Source organism: Quercus robur, chromosome 6, assembly GCF_932294415.1.
Source record: "Quercus robur chromosome 6, dhQueRobu3.1, whole genome shotgun sequence".
Taxonomy (NCBI): domain Eukaryota; kingdom Viridiplantae; phylum Streptophyta; class Magnoliopsida; order Fagales; family Fagaceae; genus Quercus; species Quercus robur.
Window position 1 is genome coordinate 19,129,794 of NC_065539.1, and position 10,653 is coordinate 19,140,446.

Here is a 10,653-nt window from a genome sequence, read left to right on the forward strand (position 1 = left end):
TTAGACAGAATAAATAAATAAAGGGCAGCGACAAGAAGCGCCCTGTACATGCAATGGCAGAAATAAGTGGGGAAGAAATAGTAATGAGTTGCTGAATTAAAGAGGGAAATGCCAGTCTGCAATGCCGAGTTATGTTACAGGGCCGAAACCAAGAAGGAAACTATTTCCTCAATGTGAATAATCTCCCTAGAAAGAAATTAATCGCTTTGAGGGAACGGCCCTAAATGGCCTGTGCCCAAGAGAATCTTTTGCCTTTGACAGATAGCAGGGCTTTAGAGGAAGAGAGGGGGTTACCCTATTGGTGCATGTCTACCATTCTATACTCTCTGTTTTTTCGTTATTTCTAATTCTTCTTATTCTTTTTTTTTTCTCTTTTCCTTTCTCAGTGCTTGCTTATATGTTGTGATTCTCTCCTAGAGGTTACTATTACCGTAATGGTCCCCCCTGTTGTGCACGAAAAGGGTCCTTTATATAATACCTGCCATGGCTGGTTTTTACTATTTTAGCCTTTAATTACCTTTGTCTAGTCCGGGTGTCCTTGCCAACTATCACTGGTTTGTCAGTTGTCCAGCCACCACCATTACCAGACAAAGAAGGTTATTTTGTTTGTTTGCTCACTGTGGCATTCTTATTTATCATGGTGTGGGTATTCTCACTTGCTATCCCTCATGGCATGCACCTAGTTGTTCCGACTCATCTTTGCTTCTTTTGGGTAGTATGTCATCCTAGCAAGACATTTTCCCCAAAAGAGCCTGAGTAGGAACCCCAGAATAGGTTTTCCCCTATCCCCACTGCCAGACCATGCCCTCTCATATCTCTGTGACCTACCACTTCTTGTATTGGTTGGGTACAGGCTAGTGATGTCTAGGCCTTGCGCGTGCTCCACTTCTGTGTATGTCCAAAACTTGCCCGTTGCTTATGCATTTGCTGTGGTTTGGAGGCTCGTTTGCACATTCTGCCGCCCCTCTTTGACTTCTTATGGTGTGAGCTATTTTCTGATTTCCCGTTCTCTATGGCCCGCTCCCTTTAGGGGCCAGGCTTTGCTGGATTGTGGGCCTTTCCTCCTTCATCCTATTCTTTACTCCTTTCGTAGTCTTACTACTATTTCCTGCCGTACCACTTTGTCATTCCTGTTGTGATATCATTTGACCTAAGCCTGCTGGGCCTGCTACTTATTCTTCTCTCAATGACTGAATATGGCCATTGGATTCGTACTCATGCCATTTTGGGATTTTTTTTTTTATTACATTGCTTGTGGGCTCCTTTGTCCCATTTATTTCTTTGGCATCCTTGGCCCATTTGCTTTCCTTGGGCATCCTCAGCCCTTTTTCTAATTCTGCATTCCCATGGGCTTTTACTAACTCCTTTGAACTTCCCTGGCCCAATTACCTTATCCTTCATCCTTAGGACTTATGGACTTTCCATCAACCCCTTACATTCTTTACTTGCATTACTTCGAGCTTGCTATGGCCCATCCTCACTTTTCTATATCACATACTGCCCATAGGTTTGCTACTTCTTTCTCTTCGGGCTCCTTTAGGCCCGTTTGCTTCCTCAATGCCTATTTGTTTATTTTATGGGCTTATGATCCATTATTCCTACCACTTGGGTTTAATGGTTTTTTTTTTTCTATCTACTTACTAACTCTTTTATGCCCATGTTGCTAGGATTCTTCCTTCTACTGGGCCTCCCAAAATGAGCATCAACAAAAGGCAAAATTGTTGGCCAATGACTAATGGGCTAAGTTCATTCTCATACAAATCGATCTAAGTGGGCCTCTACAATGTTCCAGGCCCAATAGCCTGTAAAAACCTCAGGGGCACAAAAGTAAAAAATGAAACAAGATCTCCTTCACCACCGCAAGGTTTATGGATACGGCCACCATGTCAGTGTTAGTCATTTCTTCTTAGTTCTCAGCTTCAACTTCAAAAGCCATGAAAGCTTTATTACTATCAACCTCATCGACTCCAACAATGCTCATATAAACATTTATCCATAATTACCTAAACGCCCCCACAAAATGAGGTATTTACGATTCATTTCACACATTCACAGATACCTTTGCCAAAACCCTAGCCCTAATTTCCACCCAACTCAAAACCCTAATCCTAACCTCTTAGCCTTAATCCAATCTAAGCTCCCATCTTTAAAATCATCTTCTTTCTCAACCTCTTCTGCTTAGGAATCGAAGCCACCAACTCCATCAGAGCAAGTCTCGGCGATCGTCGATGAGCTCTCGGGTCTCACTCTCCTCGAGGTCTCGGACCTTGTCGAAGTTCTTCATGATAGATTAGGGATCACTGAGATGCCGACGATGATGGTGATGATGCCAGGGATGGTCCATGGAGGACTGAAGGGGAAGGGCGGGGGTGCGGCAAAGAAGGCGGAGGAGAAGGCGGAGAAGACTGTGAAGCTGGAAGGGTTTGATGCGGCGGCGAAGATCAAGGTAATCAAGGAAGTAAGGACTTTTACCGATTTGGGGTTGAAGGAAGCTAAGGATTTGGTGGAGAAGTCACCTACGCTTTTGAAGAAAGGCGTGACTAAGGAGGAGGCGGAGTTGATTATTGCTAAGATGAAGGAAGTTGGCACCAAAGTTTCGATGGAATGAGGTAATGTTGTAATGTAGTCTTGCCATTTCTGTGAATTTCAGAGTTTTTGTATGTTGATATGTGAAATGTGATTGAATTGGTTTCCTAAAAATATAGGTGTTAACTTATGCTTGATATGTAGCCTAAATGTTTGGAGCTCAGTGCTGCTAAGATATTAATGTTTGAAAGAGTTCTTAGAGATTATGGATAGAGTGTAGTAAGGTTTCTAGACTTTTAGTTGGCTAGAAGGGAAATGTTGTAGCTTAGTGGGTGGATGCGTGGCTCGTGTAGCCAATATAGGGAATGACTACATGACAAATGATATGATCTAGAATCCACTCTTTGCCCTTATTAGTAGTTGGCGAATGATGACCTATTTGTATGCACACGCATGTTCCAAGATCTCCTGCAACAAGAACCTAATAAACAGGTTATTGATAGTAAGCTGATTAAATACATGGATCATAGGTTGGTTGAAGCCAAGAGCCTTGTAGCTCAACTAGCATCTCTTGGTGTTTCCAATGGAGATGTCCAAGATTCAAATCCCCCTACCCCAACTATCGAATGATCATAGGCTGGTTGAATATTGAGTTCCACTTTGTCTTGTGTACCTGGGATTCAATTTTTGTAAATGGTTCATTTCCAAATTTATGATCACACTATGCTATTTGTAGATGTATCTAAACTCCACATGTTTGTGGTACACCAGTGAAAAGGTTGCTTCTGTTCTACATGCTTATATGTTTCTATATAAAAGCTTGGTGCTACAAATATGATGAGGAAAATACAGATTAACTCAAAAAATTTGGAACTAACTCAGGAAAGGATATGAAAAGATCTTTAAGTTACAAATTTGTAAAACCTTTTCACTTACTCTCTCAAGTGGAATATAAGCATTTGAATATCATAAATGAGGAGGACTGTTATTTGGGCTGACTGCTTAGAAGTTAGATCTGATAATGAAAGTGGAAGTAGTATCAATGAGTATACCTTTGATGGGGGCTGCAGGTTACTTCGTTATTGCAAGTTGGCAGTAGTTTTGTTGTGATTGTGGGGATTGAGTATACCTGTCGAATCAAGAATGGAATTTTCATTACTGAGGGGAGCAATGGGTAATGATGTTCATGGCGACGGAGGACAGATAGGGGTGTAAGTGAATCTTGATTGGCAGTGATCATCTTCTCTTACAGTCAGTGGAAATTGGGCAATTACAACGTTATTAACTTGCACTTAAATTGTTGAGATGCACTAATGATCAGCATCTAGGAAGCACGGGTGCGTTTCGGGACTTGGGTGCGGGTGCGGGACTTAGCAATTTTTGAAAATGGTGGGTGCGGGTGCGGCAGGACTCGGTGATTAAAAAATTAATAAAAAAAATTTTATTTATATTTTTAATATATTACTAAGCATATTTTTTCACATTATATACACATATACCAAATTTAAGAGCAATAATAGATAATAACTAAAACATGATGTTCATAAATTAAATAAAACCCACAATATTAATCTTTTTCTTTTTATTCAGAATAACTAAACATGATGTTCATCAGAATATCAACTATACCTTTTTTTTTTTTTTTTTTTTTATTTCCCCAAGGCTTCCATTTTCCAAAGCTTAATCTACACCACACATTTAAAAAAAAAATCTCTACACCAAGTCAGCCTATCACTTTTACATATTTTTTCTTCTTTCGTCATCTACCTTAACCTTCGTTTCTTCTGTCACTCCCCTTCCCAGTTCAAACCTTTTCTTTTTTTAACCTTTCTTTAGTTTTCTTAAACCAGTTTACGCAACATCTAGACTGAGTAGAGGCAGGAAAACAAGACAGAGAGAGAAAGAGAAGAAGATTCTGCACTTTTTTTTTTTTTTTTTGAATTTTGGCGTTTCGGCAGGACACGGCAGGACGCGGCCCGACGCGGCACTGACACGCGGTCAGCGGCGTCCCTCGCGCGTCGCTCCGCGTCAGACGCAGGTGCGGCTCCTCTGGCGCCGCGTCCGTGCATCCCAGATCAGCATACTCCATCTAGTATGAAATAGATTGCTTCGCACATGGCAACTGGCAGAAAATACATGTCAGTTGTTTTAAACCTGGATGATGTGTTTAGATGTATCACATAAACAGCCTAATGTTTCAAGGCAACAATGTTAAACATTTATTATCAATGCAATGTTACTGAACTTCTATATTGGTAAAATAATGCTTGACAATTTCAATACCTGATCTATGGTTTTTATTTTTGGTTTAGACTTGCTGGGGGTAAAGAGAATGAAGAACAAGAAGTGCGAGGCTTTCTTGTATGGATTGTCAACATCAAGGGCGGCTGATGTTAATGTATCTCACTTGAATTACTTTTGGCAAGTTATAGAGATTAGTTTAGGTTTCTTCATGGTGCAGGCATTCTTTGTTATAACAGCTTTCCTTATTTTCTTTCACTTGCAGGAAATGCATCCAAGCAAGTTACACTCAGTTGCCCGTACCTTGCATCTATTTCCAGTGGCTTGTTTCTGCTGCCAGAAATAACCTCACCACTTGACATACCCGAATAAAAGAATGCCTAAAAGTTTGAAGAGGACTTGAATGGGTGTGTTTTTGTGTGTATGGGTTGTCTCATTGCCTGTCTATCTTCTAATGAATTACCGCCTCTTGAAGATACATGTTTTTGGATTTTGGTCTAAATCTTATATGAGTTAAGTATGGGTGATGCCACCCCTCTCGGCAAAGTCGATAATTATTTGTCCAGATTAAAGTCCTCTGGTCACTAGAGGATGAAGGTCTTGGTTGTTCAGATTAATGTGACTCACGCAAACTGTACTTGACCGTTTAGTTAGGGTTATGGTCACGCCAAGTCAGTAGTACTGTAGTAGTGCATTAGTTTAATGTTTTCCTTTGCTACTTAAGACTTTTCCATCCTTCAGTTGATTGCAGGGACCTTTTTGGCACACGAATAAATGATAAGGACTAAAATGAAACATTTGTAAAAATAACATACCATTCTGAAATATGGGGCAAGGTTGAGTACCATAAGTGTAATTTAACCTTTCAAGTTTCTACTCATGGGTCTTATTTCAAATTATAGTGTGAAAAAATTTAATGTTTAATGGTAATTGATTGTGTTATCTGGTGCAAAGGAATCCGCAAATGCTAGAAAGAGTACCAAGTTTCTAACTAGGAAGCTCCCAAAGATCCCATTCATGAAGAGTACAAAAGTCCTTCTGTAAATAAAGCTTCTTTTTTTTTTTTTTTCTTCTTTTTTGGGGGGGGGGGGGGGGGGGGGGGGGGGGTGTAAAAAAAAACTTTTTAAACATTTGGAAAAATGGTTAACTTTTAGTATTGTTCACATCCACTATTATATAAATATATTAATACTCTGTGATCCAATATTTTATGGGCCATGCTTATTTACATATAAATTTAACTCAAACGATATATAGGGTTTACAGATTATTGTGATGCTTTAAGTAATGCTTTACTTAGTTCTTTTGCAAATTCAAATACTAAGGAACATAAACATATTGCTACCAAGTCTTTAGATAACAATAGCTACATCCATAGTTGTTAGTATCGTACGATACGCGATACGTATCTTACGATACGTATCGAATCGTGTGTAAAAAGTTTCGTATCGTATCGGCGTATCATAAGTGTTTATGAATTGTACGATATAGTGTGTGTATCGTATGAATCGTATCGTATCATAAAATTATACGTATCGTACGATATATAGACAAATGTTTTAAAATGAGATTTTTTGTTAAAATTTGTACTTTTATTTGAATATAACAAGTTGTTAGACTTGTTTCTAACACAAAATTATTAGTTACTTAATTTTGCTTACTAAAATAACATATTCATAAGTTTTTTTCCCATCTCCTACAATTGGAGTACACAGTACACACTTACTTTTCACTTTAATATTTAAAAAATTTATTTAAGTTTTTATTTTATTTTTATTGTTATTGTTATAAGTCCAAGAAACTAGAATGCCAAAAAAAAAAAAATTATAGAAATAGAAAGAACAAGAAGAGATAGTAAATGTTAATGACGAATGACGATGAAGAAAATTTTAATGAAGAAATAAATTTGCAAAATTATAAATATGATGATAGCGTTGATTTAGATGGGGTTGATTAGGCAATTTGATGAATATGATGAAAATAAATTATTAATTTTGAGTCATTTGTAATATATTATCACTTTTGAATTTAAGTAATTTTAATGTGTATGACTGTATGTTATCAACACATGCTAGTTTGATTTATTTAGTTAGTTTGTTAGATATTATTACATAAGTGATGAAAAATTAGTCATTAGTTGAATATATTTAAAATTTATAATGAATATATCCTTTATATACGTATATTTATAATTTTTTATAAATTTTATTAAGTTTTTGTGTATCTTACAATACACGATACGATACGATACGCGATACAAAAAAAAATTAAAAATCGATTCACGATACGATTCACGGTTTGACAACTATGGCTACATCATCTATCCATTTTCAACATTTTCTCTTTTTTAAATTCTTTTTTTTTTCTTATTAATTTCTCAACTTAATGTTATACTTTCTTCAACTTTTTTTTCCTCTTTTTTACCTTTTCATCTCCCTACTACTATCTATTTTAATATCGCTTTTCCTCTATTCATTTATCTTTCTTTATTTTTGACTTTTTTTATTCTCCTCCTTTTACTATAAATTTACAATTCTCTATTTCATTCTATACATAGTTTTTCCACACACAAGGTTATTTCTCTCTCAATTTTTTCTTATAAATTTTTTGGTGGATTTTTTTTTTCTTGCATCTCTACTTTTAAGTTGATGAATTTTTCTATTATTTGGAACTTTACTTTGGGTTGATGTGATTAAGTTATGTTTTTAAGTCGTTATCTTTTTTCTTCTCTTTGATTTTATAGATATAATCCTATTGCATTATATATAAAGATGGAATATAAGAATATAATGTTATTTTATTACATTACATAACATGACTTGGATAATTTAGTATTTATTACAATATTTTTTATTTTTACTTTTTTTCTTCTCATATTATTTTCTATAAATTTCTTATTATTCTCTCATATTATTTTTTAATTATTTCTTTCAACTTTACTTTATACTGTTGAATTATTGTGATTTTTAAAACTCTATTTTAGGTTGATACGTTTTGGTGTTGTATTTTTAAGTTCCCCATTACAAGGAATATATATATCTATATATATCTTAGTTTTGGTTTATTTTTTGTTTGAGTTAGTACTTGATTATTTTGGAAGTAATAATTTGAATTTATATCAAAGCACAATTTTGGCTATGCTAATAACAAATTGGCATTTGGTCCATTTCATCAATTCGGTCCGATTCGATCTACTTCAGTCCACTTCGTTAAATTTTGGTCCACTTCGGTCTACTTCAGTTCAATTAGGTCCATTCGGTCTACTTCGGTCAACTCGATCCTATTTGGTCTACTTTGGTCAATTTGGTCTTGTTCAGTCTAATCTGTCTAATTAGGTCTACTTCAGTCCAATTTGGTTGATACAGTCCACTTAGGTCTATTCCGTCCAATTTGGTCCTTACAGTCCACTTAGGTCTATTCAGTTCAATTTGGTCCATTAGGTCCACTTAGGTATATTTGGTTCAATTTGGTCCATTTGGCCTATTCGGTCCATTTCAGATCACTTTGGTCCTATTTGGTGTACCTACTTAAGAGTGACAAAATACAAGTTTGGGTTGAGAGTAACATTAATTATTTAATTAATATCAATTGTAATTATAAGATACGTTTTGGTTATCATAATAATCTCCTTAAGAAAATAAGAATTCGAATAAGAACTTTGAAACTTAAAAAATTTAATTGTACCAAAAGAAATTAGGAAAATATAATGCATAATAAAAATAGTTAGAAGAATATGGACCATTTCATAATAAAAAAATAATATCAATAAAAATATTAAAAATTATAAAATTATATATGTAAAAATAGAGTTATGGAAATTACTTTTTGAAATTGTTTAATTTTTAGGGAGAAGAAATTATCTAAAATAAAATTCAGAGAATAAATTATACACATTCAATATAAGTTTGTTATAAGTTTTGATTATTATAACAATCTCTTTTAAGAGAATGAAGAATTTGAATAATTTATTTAAATAAAAATTATACACACACACACAAATATATATATATATATATATTTATATAAATATATATTGCTTGAAGCTATAATCAACCTCATGCAACTCATTTAAAAGTAATGATGTTAAAACAAATGAGTAACTACCCTAAATATTAGATTTGTATACTCATAGCCTTAAGGTTTAGAAAGACTATTACTTAAATTTAGCCAAACCGAAGTGGAATGAAACGTTACGTTAATGTGACTCAACAAAAATGTAGTAAGTGCATAAAAATGGACTTAAGTGCATAAAAATGGACTGTAAGTGGACCAAAATGGATTGAAGTGGTTTGAATGGACCAAAGTGGACACAAATGGACCAAATAAAACAAAGTGAACCGAATGGGAACAAGGAGGACCAAATAGGACCGAAGTGGATTGAATAGGATAGGGTGGACCAATGTGGACTGAATAAGAATGAAGGACAGATTAGGACCAAAGTGGACACAATGGACTGAATAGGAACAAATAGGACCATAGTGGACCAAATATGACCAATGTCAACTAAATTGGACCGAAGTGTACAAAACAGGTTGAATAAGACCTATATGGACCGAATAGAACCAAAGTGGACCAAATATGACCAAATAAGACTTTTGAATATTTATCATTTTTATTGCATTTTTAAGGTTTATATTTCTAATTTCTAAAAACTATTTTTTTATTGTATTTTTTAACTCAAAACTAAAGAATTTAGCCCAAATATGATAAAATCTCATACTTTTCAACCCAAAAATTGAGGAAAAAAAATGAATTTGGGTTAAACTTGAAAATGCAATTGTGCATGCCGGAAATGAAATTATTGGGCCTAACTTCACTTGGACTCACAACTTACTTATAAGGTGGGTTAAGGATTTCCTACTTTGGGTCGTTCACGGCACAGAGACTCAAAATGATATTGCTACTCTCTCTCCCTCTACTGTTTTTTCTCCTTTTTTGCTGAACCCCTTTTTCTTCCCCAACTTCTCCTATTTATAGCCATATGTTAATGGGGCGATCATGATTACTACCATTGTTAGTGCAATTGGAGGTCCAATATTATCTATTGTAAGTGGGCGTTTAGGTGAGAGTGGGATGCAGCGATTATGGCTTTGGAACTTGGCTCCCACTCAGGTTTATATGTTCGGTAGTGATGTTTCCCGAATTGCCAAGCATGCAATAGTACATTTGGACAAGACATCCTTATTTGTTTGGGAAATTTGTGCCGAGCATAGGTCGGGAGTCAAGGCTCAAAACTTATATTTTGAGAAGGCAAGCTTAAACAAAATTTAGAGTAGTGGGGCCGCGTCATTGGGCCTGAATCCTGGGCCCTGGGATCTCAGTGCCGTACATTAGCCCCCCCTTGATTCATACCCAGCTGCCGGGAAGAATCAAGGAACTGACCAGCCTTTGGATCTCGAGAGCCCTACGGCCAGGAATTCACGCGGCAATGGCTTCTCATCAACGCTCTTCTCAAAAAAGACGCGCTATCTTGCTGTGCCAGGTTTAGATGTCATTATTGCCTGATGGTTCGTGAACTGAAGCGACGCGCGTGTCGGTTACCTTTTGGCATTCGCAGGGTTTTTTCGTGAATCGTGCCCATTTATTGCTGATTAAATGCTCCTATGCCCTCTTCTGCTTCTATAAATAGCCCCCTTTAGAACATTCTTTCACTTTTTCACCTCTGATTTCTTGAGCATACTCTCCGCCGACCATTCTTTTGAGCACTTATCCACCAGCCCAGAGTACCTTTCTCCCCTAGAACCCAAAGTAAGTTTTCTTCCCTTTCCTATTCCTTCAACTTCTCACAGTATTATATTTCAAAAATGGGTTACTCTTATCTCCTGGAGGCCTCGGGGGCTTTAGCCACCTTTAGGCAGAAATTTGATGTTCCCAGTGATGTGGAAG

The 10,653-nt window shown here is 36.0% G+C and overlaps 1 protein-coding gene and 1 pseudogene across 1 annotated transcript in view; both read left to right on the forward strand.

Annotated features, from left to right (window-relative positions):
* LOC126733119 (uncharacterized) overlaps positions 1-5,321 on the forward strand; it is a 90,288-nt gene extending 84,967 nt beyond the window's left edge. The window contains exons 2-3 of the transcript XR_007659621.1: positions 4,839-4,924; positions 5,033-5,321. The gene's annotated coding sequence lies outside the window, so the exon portion shown is untranslated. The remainder of the gene's footprint in view (positions 1-4,838; positions 4,925-5,032) is intronic.
* LOC126733120 (uncharacterized) lies at positions 1,842-5,321 on the forward strand (annotated as a pseudogene).
* Positions 5,322-10,653: the final 5,332 nt, after the last annotated feature.